Source organism: Mesoplodon bidens, assembly GCF_964165515.1.
Source record: "Mesoplodon bidens genome assembly, chromosome: 4".
Lineage (NCBI taxonomy): Eukaryota > Metazoa > Chordata > Mammalia > Artiodactyla > Ziphiidae > Mesoplodon > Mesoplodon bidens.
The window spans coordinates 137,528,479-137,540,605 of NC_138160.1; positions in this window are offsets into that span (position 1 = coordinate 137,528,479).

Genomic DNA, 12,127 nt, shown 5'->3' on the forward strand with positions numbered 1-12,127 from the left:
AGTAAGTACTCAGAAGGTTTAGCACCTCCTTAGTAACAAGGAAAATGAAAATCTGGGCACAATGAGATGACATTGTGCATCAATTCAATTGGAAAAACTAAAGCTGGAAAATATCAAGTATTGGTGAGAATGTGGATCAATTGGATCTCTGAAACATTCCTGCTGGGAATGTAAATCAACACAATCACTTTGATTAATAAAAAATAATAAAAATTTTAAAAATACAATCACTTTGAAAAACTGATATGGCTTAATTTTATAAAACTGTATATTCATGCACCTTGAGAACAAGCATTTCCACTCCTAAGATGGTACCTAAGAGTCACTATGCACAAATGTCCAGAAGATATGTAGAAGTGTGGTCCTAACAAGCAGTCTTCATAACTGTGAAAAAGGAGAGGATAGCCAATGACACAGAAGGGATAAATAAATTGAGTTCTACAGCATCGTAAAGAATGGGTCATAGATATAATAGATAAATAAATATTAGTAGCATAATGCCAAGTTTTTAAATTAAGAACCAGTATAATGCCGTTTAAATAAAGTTTCAGGAGAACACAACAAAATATTGTTAAGGCATGAATATGTCAGTGATAAAACAACAAATGAAAGAAAGCAATCATAAACACGTACTTCATGAAGTTGTTACCCAGGGGCTGGTGACAGAGCATGGAGTAAATAGGACCACATAGATAGGTATAGTTATTGAAGATGTTCTGTTTCTTGGGATAGTTGTTCAGTGTGTAGGCAATCATTATATTATGTAAGTAACTAGAGGAATCTGAAAAGAAAAATAACTCAGTTCTTTCCAAATTGGTGCTGCATATATTCTTTTCTCTGCAGTCAGTCATGAATCTTTCCCTCCTTCCATAGTTTGGGTACATCAGAGAAATACTCTCTCTGACATATAGAGACAATCAATGCTATGATGGAAGAGAGACTGAGAAATCATTGTGGGGACAAGAGAGACTGGCAAGAGAGACTTTGTTGATTATCTATTTTATACATAGTAATGTGTATATGTTAATCCCAAACTCCTCATTTATCCATCCCCCACCCCCATCTTTCACCTTTGGTAACCATAAGTTTGTTTTCTAAGACTGAGTCTGTTTCTGCTTTGTAAATAAGTCAATTTGTATCATTTTTTTAGATTCCACATAGAAGTGATATCATATAATATTTCTCTTTGTCTGATTTACTTCACTTAATATGATAATCTCTAGGTCCACCCATATTGCTGCAAATGATATTTACTTCATTCTTTTTAACGGCTGAGTCATATTCCATCGTATATATGTATCACATTTTTTTCTATGTATGGTAATGTCAAAATATGTAATACGTTTTCTCACATATTATTTTTTTTAATTTTAAAACATTTTTATTGGAGTATAGTTGATTTACAGTGTTTTGCTAGTTTCAGGTGTACAGCAAAGTGATATCATGATATTTGTCTGTCTCTGACTTATATCACTTAGTATGAAAATCTCTAGGTCCATCCGTGTTGCTGCAAATGGCATTATTTCTTTTTTTCTGGCTGACTAATATTCCATTGTATACATGCGTATATTCTTTATCTATTCCTATGTTGACGGACATTTAGATTGCTTCCATGTCTTGACTATTGTAAATAGTGCTGCAATGAATATTGGGGTGTATATATCTTTTCGAATTGTGGTTTTCTCCAGATATATGCCCAGGAGTCAGATTGCTGGATCATATGGTACTTCTATTTTTAGTTTTTTAAGGAACCTCCATACTGTTCTCCACAATGGGTGTACCAACTTACATTCCCACCAACAGTGTAGGAGGGTTCCCTTTTCTCCACACCCACTCCAGCATTTAATGTTTGTACATTTTTTTATGATGGCCATTCTGACAAGTGTGAGGTGTTACCTCATTGTAGTCTGAATTTGCATTTCTCTAATGATTAGTGAGGTTGAGCATCTTTTCATGAGCTTTTACCCATCTGTATGTCTTCTTTGAAGAAATATCTACTTAGATCTCAGACCATTTTTTGATTGTGTGTTTTTTTTTTATATTGAGCTGCATGACTTGTTTGTATATTTTGGAGGTTAATCCCTTGTGGGTCACTTCATTTTCAAATATTTTCCCCCTTTTTGTGGGTTGTCTTTCTGTTTTGTTTGTGGTTTCCTTTGCTGTGCCAAAGCTCTTAACTTTCATTAGGTTGAATTTTTTATTTTTTATTTTATTTTCATTACTCTAGAAGGGGGTCAAATAAGATCTTGCTGCATTTATGTCAAAGAGTGTCCTGCCTATATCTTCCTCTAAGTGTTTATAGTATCTGGTCTTACATTTAGGTCTTTAATCCATTTGAGGTTATTTTTGTGTATGGTGAGAGAGAATATTCTAATTGCATTCATTTACATGTAGCTGTCCAGTTTTCTCAGCACCACTTATTGAAGAGACTGTCTTTTCTTCATTGTATATTCTTGCTTCCTTTGTCATAGATTAGTTGACCATAGGTGCGTGGGTTTATCTCTGGACTTTCTATCATGTTTCATTGATCTATATTAATGTTTTTGTTCCAGTACCATACTGTTTTGATTACTGTAGCTTTGTTGTATAGTCTGAAGTCAGGGAGCCTGATTCTTCCAGCTCCATTCTTCTTTCTCAAGATTGCTTTGATATTCGGGGTCTTTTATGTCTCCATACAAATTTTAAGATTTTTGTTCTAGTTCGGTAAAAAATTCCCTTGGTAACTTGATAGGGATTGCATTGAATCCATAGATTGCTTTGGGTAGTATAATCATTTTGACAATATTGATTCTTCCAATCCAGGAACATGGTATGTCTCTCAATCTGTTTATGTCAACTTTGATTTCTTTCATCAGCATTTTGTAGTTTTCTGAGTATAGGTCTTTTGCCTCCTTAAGTAAGTTTATTCCTAGGTATTTTTTTCTCTTTGATATGATGGTAAATGGGATTGTTTCCTTAGTTTCTCTTTCTGATCCTTCATTTTTACTGTATAGGAATGCAAGAGATTTCTGTGTATTAATTTTGTATTCTGCAACTTTACCAAATTCATTGATGAGCTCTAGCAGTTTTCTGGTAGCATCTTTAGGATTTTCTATGTATCCTGTCATGTCATCTGCAAACAGTGACAGTTTTACTTCTTCTTTTCCAATTCATATTCTTTTATTTCTTTTTCTTTTCTGATTATTGTGGCTAGAACTTCCAAACTATGTTGAATAAAAGTGGCAAGAATGGACATCATTCTCTCATTCCTGCTCTTAGAGGAAGTGCTTTCACTTCTTCACCATTGTGAATGTTTGTTGTGGGTTTGTCATATATGGCCTTTATTACGTCGAAGTAGGTTCCCTCTATGTCCACTTACTGGAGAGTTTTTATCACAAATGGGTGTTGGATTTTGTCAAAATCTTTTTCTGCATCTACTGAGATGATCATATGGTTTTTATATTGCAATATGTTAATGTGATGTATCACATTCATTGATTTGCCTATATTGAAGAATCTTTGCATCCCTGGGATAAAATTCCACTTGATCATGGTGCATGATGCTTTTAATGTGTTGTTGGATTCGGTTTGCTAGCATTTTGTTGAGGATTTTTGCATCTATGTTTATCAGGGGTATTGGCCTGTACTTTTCTTTTTTTATGATATCTTTGACTGGTTTTGGTATCAGGGTGATTATGGCCTTGTAGAATAAGCTTAGGAGTGTTCCTTCCTCTGCAATTTTTTGGAAATTTTCAGAAGGATAAGTTTTAATTCTTCTCTAAATGTTTGATGGAATTCATCTGTGAAGCCATCTGGTCCTGGACTTTTCTTTGTTGGATGTTTTCTAATCACAGTTTCTATTTCAGTACTTTTGATTGGTCTGTTCACATTTTGTATTTCTTCCTGGTTCAGTCTTGGAAGGTTGTACCTTTCTAAGAACGTGATTTCTTCTAAGTTGTCCATTTTATTGGCATATACTTGCTGTAGTTGTCTCCTCTGCTCCTTTGTATTTCTGTGGTGTTTGTTGTAACTTCTTTTTCATTTCTAATTTTATTGTTAGTCTATTTCATTTATTTCTGTTGTGATATTTATGATTTGTTTCCTTTTACTAACTTTGGGTTTTGTTTGTTCTTCTTTCTCTAGTTGCTTTAGGTGTAAGGTTAGGTTGTTTGAGACTTCTCATGTCTCCTGAGGTAAGATTGTATCACTATATATTACTCTCTTAGAATTGCTTTTGCTCTGTCCCATAGGTTTTGGATCATTGTGTTTTCATTGTCATTTGTCTGTAGGTATTTTTTTATTTCCTCTTTGATTTCTTCACTTATCCATTGGTTGTTTATTAGCATATTGTTTAGCCTCCATATGATTGTGTTTTTGTAGTTTTTTTCTTACAGTAGATTTCTAATTTCATAGTGTCGTGGTTGGAAAAGATGCTTGATATGATTTCAGTTTTCTTAAATTTACTGGAGCTTGCTTTGTGGCCCAGCATGTGATCTATCCTGGAGAAAGTACCATGTGTACTTGAAAAGAATATATATTCCAATGTTTTTGGATGGAATGCTCTATAAATATCAAGTAAAAGTCCAACTGGTTTAATATGTCATTTAAGACCTGTGTTTCCTTATTGATTTTCCATGTGGATGATCTGTCCATTGATGTAAGTTGGGTGTTAAAGTTTCCCAGTATTATTGTCTTACTCTCAGTTTCTCCTTTTATGTCTGTTAGTATTTGCCTTATATATTGAGGTGCTCCGATGTTGGGTGTATATATATTACAATTGTAAGATCTTCTCCTGGATTGATCATTTTGTTGTGTTCTTCTTTGTCTCTTGTAACAGTCTTTATTTTAACATCTATTTTGTCTGATATTAGTACTGCTACTTCAGCTTTCTTTTGATTTCCATTTGCATGGAATAACATTTTCCACCCACTCATTTTCAATCTGTATGTTTCTCTAGATCTGAATTGGGTCTCTTTAGACAACATATATGTTTTTGTTTGTTTGTTTTTGTTTTTGTATCCATTCAGCCAGTCTGTGTCTTTTGGTTGGAGCATTTCATCTGTTTATATTATGGGCAGATCTGTGTGGGCTCTGTTGGTTGCTTGGACTGAGGTGACCAGGCACTGGAGCCTACTGGCTTTTGGGGGAGCTCAAGCCAATGACTACTCCCTGATACCTCCACCACCAGTGTCCTCATCCTTAGAGTGAGCTGCAGCCACCTCCAACCTCCCCAGTAAACCCTGCAAGAATAGCAGGTAGGTCTGGTCCAGGCTCCTGTGAAGTTACTGATTATTCCCTGGGTCCCAGTATGCATGAGACCTTGTGTGTACTCTCCAAGAGCAGAGTCTCTGTTTTCCGCAGTTCTATGGAGCTGCTGCAATCAAGCCCCACTGACCTTTTAAGTCAAATGCTCTGGTGGCTCCTCTTCACAATGTCAGACCCCCAGCTTGGGAGCCTGACATAGGGCTCAGAACTCTCATACTTGTGGGAGAACTTCTGCAATGTAATTATTCTCCAGTTTGTGGGTCACCCACCCAGGGGTATAGGATTTCATTATATCGTGAGTGCTCCCTTCCTACCATCTCATTGTAGTGTCTTCTTTATGTCTTTGGATGTAAAATATATTTTTGGTAGGTTACAGTCTTTTTCATCAATGGTTGTTCAGCAGTTATTTGTGATTTTGGTGTTCTCATGAGAGGAAGTGAGCTCAAGATGCCTCTACTCTGCCATCTCCCTTCTCTCCACATGTGCTTTCTTTGATCTTTTAAAATTATATTTCTTTCTTCTCTTCTAACTGTGTATTTCAAAATTCCCATCCTCCAAGTTACTTACTCTTTCTTCCACCTTGTCTGCCCTGCTTCAGATACTCCCTATTGCATTCTTCTTATCATTCATTGAATTTTTCAGCTGCAGGCTATCTGTTGGTTCTTTTTTTTAATTTCCATCTCTTTGGCAAATAACCCACTTAGTTCATATATTTTATTCCTGAATTCATTGAGTTGTCTTTCTGAGTTTTCATGTGACTCACTGAGTTTCTCACAACTGCTATTTTGAATTCTTTATCACTTAGATCACAATATTCTGTGCCTTTGAGTTTGTACACTTGAGAATTATCAGTTTCTTTTTTGATGCTATTATTTCCCTATGTGGTTATTTTCATATTAGTTATGCAATGCTGCTTTCATATTTGAAGTAGCAGACATCACCTTCACTCTTTGCTCTTTGTCTTCAGCAGATGTGGTGTTATGTTCTATGGTGTTGATATTATCTCAGTTTTTCTTCTGTGCTTGTGAAGGATTATTTGCTCCTCTCTTCTTGCTTCCCTTTGTAGACAAAATTTTAAGCTTTTATATTTTCTCTGGTCCTTACAATACACCAGGCTGGCTTTTGAAACCCCTCTTTTGTTTTCCACTAGGTGGCACTATAGACAAGTTTGTGATGTCCCTCTTGCCAACCATCATATCCTGTCTTCAGACCCCACTCCCTGTCTACCAGGACTTGTTCTCCCAGAAGCACTTGGGAGCACACAGGAGCCAGTAGCAGAGTGGGGACGTGTGGGTTTGGCATTCGTGCCCATCTGGGTTGCCAGTGGACCTGGTAGGGAGATCCCTGGGGATGGTACTGCCAGAGGCTCATGGGATGACTTCCTGCTCAGCACAATCCCTTTAAAATACCTTAAATTCTTATCCCCACCTTAGTACTAGAACTCCCACCTTAGTACTAAAGGTGCTGGTGCAAAGAAATGGATTTCTCCGACCCTGACTGATCAGATGAAGAAGCTGGGTACTCACTCACTGCTTTTCTTTTCCCCTACAGTAGCGGTCACCTTCACCAGATAAATCATTTCCATTCAGTGTTTTCTTGGGGGAGGCCAGCACAGGAAAACTTTCTCTTATCATCTCTGCTGCAACCAGACTTGTATTTTTCTTTTGCTTTTCCTTCCAGTGATGTACTGGATTCTCTCCTCAGGAATGCCGGACTTCTGCAAGTTCTTCCATGGGTGAGTGCCTGCCCAGCTCAGCATCACCTCATTTTTTGCTTGCTAACAAACTGAGGAGTCTAAGCAGTTTCTCTGGCTCTGCTAATTCTTCAGCCATATAGAGGTTTTTCTGTTCCTACCAGCTTTGCTCATGAGTGAATTTCCTCCCAAGTCCTTGGGAGTAAGGTGCTAGGTCCCAAGGTCCCGGATCCCAGGAACCTGGAGCCCAGAATGGAGTAGGGGAGGCAGTACTCTGGTCCATACAAGACCCCTTATTTCCACTGGGACTTCCTGGACCTTCTGTCATGTCTTCCAGGTGGTGGTGTAAACGAGGCAAAGCAGGAAAAGCAGCATCCTCCTTGCTTGTGTTAAGAGTCTGCAGCCTGCTGGTTTCTGCTTTGATTTGTAGGTACAATAGAGGTAGCAGCTGGTGTAGGGATTGCAGCAAGTGTGTAAGCAAGTGCTTTCTAAGAGTTAGAGCAGGCAGATAGCTAGATATGAGCAGAGAAAAGGGGAGTCATGGATGGAGTGGCAGGAAACCATACATCTTTTGAATGACGGGGGTTCTTGGGCAGACAAAGAAAAGCAGAAACCTCTGGACTGACAGAAAACCATACATCCGTCGTGACAGGGTCCTAGAGGCAGACAAAGAATGGTGGCAAAAGGTGAGAATCTCTGGTATTGGAATGTAACTTTTTGCTCGTTACAATAAAATTAAGACACTACAATAAAATTAAGACACTGGAAGACACTTCTACATTACAATAAAATGTATTTTGCTCAAATACAATAAAATTAAAACAGAGACTCTGCTCTTGGACGGTACACACAAGGTCTTATGCATACTGGGACCCAGGGAATAATCAGTAACTTCACAGGAGCCTGGACCAGACCTACCTGCTATTCTTGCAGGGTTTACTGGGGAGGTTGGAGGTGGCTGCAGCTCACTCTAAGGATGAGGACACTGGTGGTGGAGGTATCAGGGAGTAGTCATTGGCTTGAGCTCCCCCAAAAGCCAGTAGGCTCCAGTGCCTGGTCACCTCAGTCCAAGCAACCAACAGGGCTTGCAGATAAGAAGTTCCCATCATGCACCAAGGTCGTGACACTTCTAATCAAGACACATAAGAACAAAAATCCCTCCTCCCCTCAGGAAGGTGTAGCTGGGATAAATAATCAGGAAATATGCCCCTCCCTCCCCAGTGAATATTCCACCCAAACATTTTTAACCAGTTTGCCAAAGGAACTCAGGGCAGCTACTCACATGAGCCTGCTTGCTCTCCTTTCTGAGAGTGTATTATAGCTTAATAAATCCTCACTTCGCTTTCTTGGCCTCCGTGTCCTGTCTCTGAATTCTTTCTTCAACGAGACAAGAACCTACATTCTGGTAATTTAAGTGGCACAATGTTACATACACAAACACAAGGTTGGTTTTACCATCCTCTAGTTCAGAAGTCGTTATTTACTGGTAGCGGGGTTGCTGTGGAATGTGGGTGACGTGCAGACCTGATCCTACTACACCACTGTCACTCACCCACAGGTTCTGTTGTGGTTATGGACAAGATGATGGGTCATCTGAGAGGAAACCAGGCCACTACACTTCTCAACCCTGTGCTGAGGCCAGGCCCAGAGCCTGCTCTACTGGCTGCAGGACCCCTGGGCACTGAGGGATAAATATAAGACTGGTGGGGGAGGGAATGCGGACCACACCTCCTGAAGAGGGTTAAGTGCATACTTTGAGCAGCTGGAAGCACTGGAGGCGGAAAAATAACAACCTATTACCCCTTGAAATAAAAGTCACTTGTGTATTTGCCCTAGGCCTGCCTTCCTAAAAACTACATTTGCTTGTCAAAAGCATTTGTATTTAGAAACATTTCAAGCAAACATTAAAGTAGAAAGAAGAATATACAGACCTCTCCTTACATCCACCACCCAGTTGCATAGCTACAACATTTGCTTCATCTCTGTCCATTTCATTGCTGAACTTAATCCCAAAGCAAATCCTAGACAACTTGCCATTCCACACCTACATAACTCAGGAAGGAATTTCTAAAAAACATGGGCATTTTCTTACAGAATTTCAGGACCTTGTCACATCCAACAATATTAACAGTAATCCTTGGTAGTGCTTAATGCTTGGTGCATAATTAAATCTCCATGATGGATGTAAGTATATCTTTTTAGTGCTAGTTTTTGGATTTGGAATCTAAATAAGGCCCACTCAGTCCCCTTTCTGTCTGTACCTCTCCCCATGCCAGGGATGCATTCTCGTGGTATTTCCTTCTTGTAGAAATGAGCTCTAGAGTCCACTTGTGCTTTCTGTTTTCTAATAATCATTGTAGTTGAAGGACACTGCATTTGCTTGTTATTTACTCACATGCTGTTTATAACTTAGAGGACAACATTCTTGTCCCTGGAAATGCCACACATAGAATTTGGGATGTTTCCCTTGTTGACTGAACAAAAATTGCACAACCTAAAAGTGAAGAATTATGTTTTATTTGGTGGTCTTACTGAGGACTAAATAGCCAGGAAACAGCCTCTCTGATAGCTCTGAGGAACAGTTCCAAAGGGGTAAGGGAGGAGCCAGGATATATAGGAGATTTTGTGGAAAAAAAACAACATTAGTCGAACATCAAAAGATTACCGCTAATCACACAAAAAATGCAGACAGCTCAAGTTAATAAGTTTAGTGCTTTTCTATGTAAGGGCACATGCAAGAGTCTGGGCTTATTGAAATCATTCTTTTGATATGCATCTTAACTATCTAGGGCCATTATCCCATTTTTCTCCATCCTGAATTCCCCTTAGGGTGCAGCTGCAATGGCTGATGGCTTTAAGGCCCCAACATCCTTTGTTTACTGAAATCGCAGGTGACATTCTTTGTCTACACCCTCATGTGAGAAAAACAGAAAATGGATTCAGACCAGGTCTCCTGGGTTCTGTGGCTTCAGCAGATTTAGGAACCCTCTATGATTGTGTGTGAAATGTTGAGTGTGGCCTTTTTTTGGGTGGGGGTGGGGGTGGGGGTGGGGGTGGGTGGGGGATGCTGCTTAAAGATTTAATAAAATTCTCAAAGTCCCAGGACTTCCCTGGTGGCTCAGTGGTTAAGAATCCACCTGCCAATGCAGGGGACACGGGTTCGAGCCCTGGTCTGGCAAGATCCCACATGCCGCGGAGCAACTAAGCCCATGCACCTCAACTACTGAGCCTGTGCTCTAGAGCCCATGAGCCACAACTACTGAAGCCTGCACGCCACAACTACAGAAGCTTGCACGCCTAGAGCCCGTGCTCCACAACAATAGAAGCCACTGCAGTGAGAATCCCGCACACCGCAACGAAGAAGAGTAGACCCCGCTCACCGCAACTAGAGAAGGCCCGTGCACAGCAACAAAGACAGAATGCAGCCAAAAATAATAAATAAATAAATAATTTTTAAAAAGTTAAGTTCTGTGACAGTTGAGGTGTCAGACTGCTGTATCAGAGCCAAAATGTGTAATGGCTCAAAATGTGTAATGGCTCATTTCATGCTCGCTTACTTGGCAGACTAACTGGCCAGCTGACCTAACAAGTATTCATGTAAATAAGTAAATTAACAAACTTGAATTACAATTTCTTTTTTTCTAAACTGTTAGGACCAATCCAACATGAAAACTGATGAGGTGTTTACACTTCACTAATGCAAAGTTAATAGGAGTAATCTGCCTGGTAATTGATGATGCATGATCAGTTTGGCTTTGGCCTTCTTTGGACAGTGTGGTTCCAACTGGGCCAATCCTGAATGATCCTGCCCAGACCTTGGCCCTGGGGCTGGTTTTTACCCACTGAGGTCTCCGCTTGGGTTTGCACTGAAAACACAGGCAGGGTGCAAGGGGGCTTGACATTAAAAGCAGGTTTTTACCTTTGCCCATCATGGAATCTGCCTTCCCCATAACTCTCTCTCTTTGCTCAGTCTTTGTCTCTGTCCTTACCAGCCTTCTTCTCCCACTTCTGTGCTCCCTTTCTTTCCCTCTCCTTTGGCAGTGGAATCTCAGAATTGTTTCATTTGAAAGGATTTGGCGGAGTGCCCTTCTAAGCCAGTTGTCACTTACCTTTCCTTAGTCAAATGGTCTTTGTTAAAGAATTTTATTAAATCTTTAAGCAACATCCTCCACCCACCACTGCCACCAACCCAAAAAAGCACACACTCAACATTTCACACAATCTCAGGGGGTTCCTAAATCTGCTGGAGCCACAGAACCCAGGAGACCTGGTCTGAATCAATATCCTCTTCTCACATGAGGACACTGACAAAGAATGTCACCTGCAATTTCAGTAAACAAAGGATGTTGGGACCTTAAAGCCACCAGCCACTGCAGCTGCACCCTGAGGGGAATTCAGGATGGAGAAATACACGATACTGGTCCTAGATAATTAAGATGCATATCAAAGGAATGACTTCAATAAGCCCAAGCTCTTGCATCATCTCTTTCCAGTACATAGTGCCAACTAAAAACTGGCACTTGCCATCTGCCTCTACAAGGATTAAGTCACTAGCCACTGCAGCCGCTAACCTTCAACACACCCTGAAACGAGTTCAGGGTGGAGATCAGGAGTGAGGCACTCTGTGCTCTGGGAAAAACTGGCAAACAGGCTTTTATTTTTTTATTTTTTATCTTTTTTTGGCTGCATTGGTCTTCGTTGCTGCACACGGGCTTTCTCTAGTCGTGGCGAGCAGGGGCTACTCTTCTTTGCGGTGTGCAGGTTTCTCATTGCAATGGCTTCTCTTGTTGCGGAGCACGGGCTCTAGGCTCGTGGGCTCAGTAGTTGTGACTTGCAGTCTCAGTAGTTGTGGCGCACACGCTTAGTTACTCTGCGGCATGTGAGATCTTCCCAGACCAGGGCTCGAACCCGTGTTCCCTGCATTGGCAGGCGGATTCTTAACCACTGCGCCACCAGGGAAGCCTCAGGCTTTTAGATGGTTAGATATTTTCAGGAGAAGACTTTTTTCCCTTTTTTTTTTTTTTTTGGCCATGCCACATGGCTTGGGGAATCTTAGTTCCCCAACCAGGGAATTCCCAGGAGAAGATTTTATGAGCCAAATTATTGCATCTTCTCATATCTAGAAAAGCATTAAAATCATTAATGGTGGCATCTGCTCCTCGTGACTAGCAGCAAGGCTCTGCCAAAATG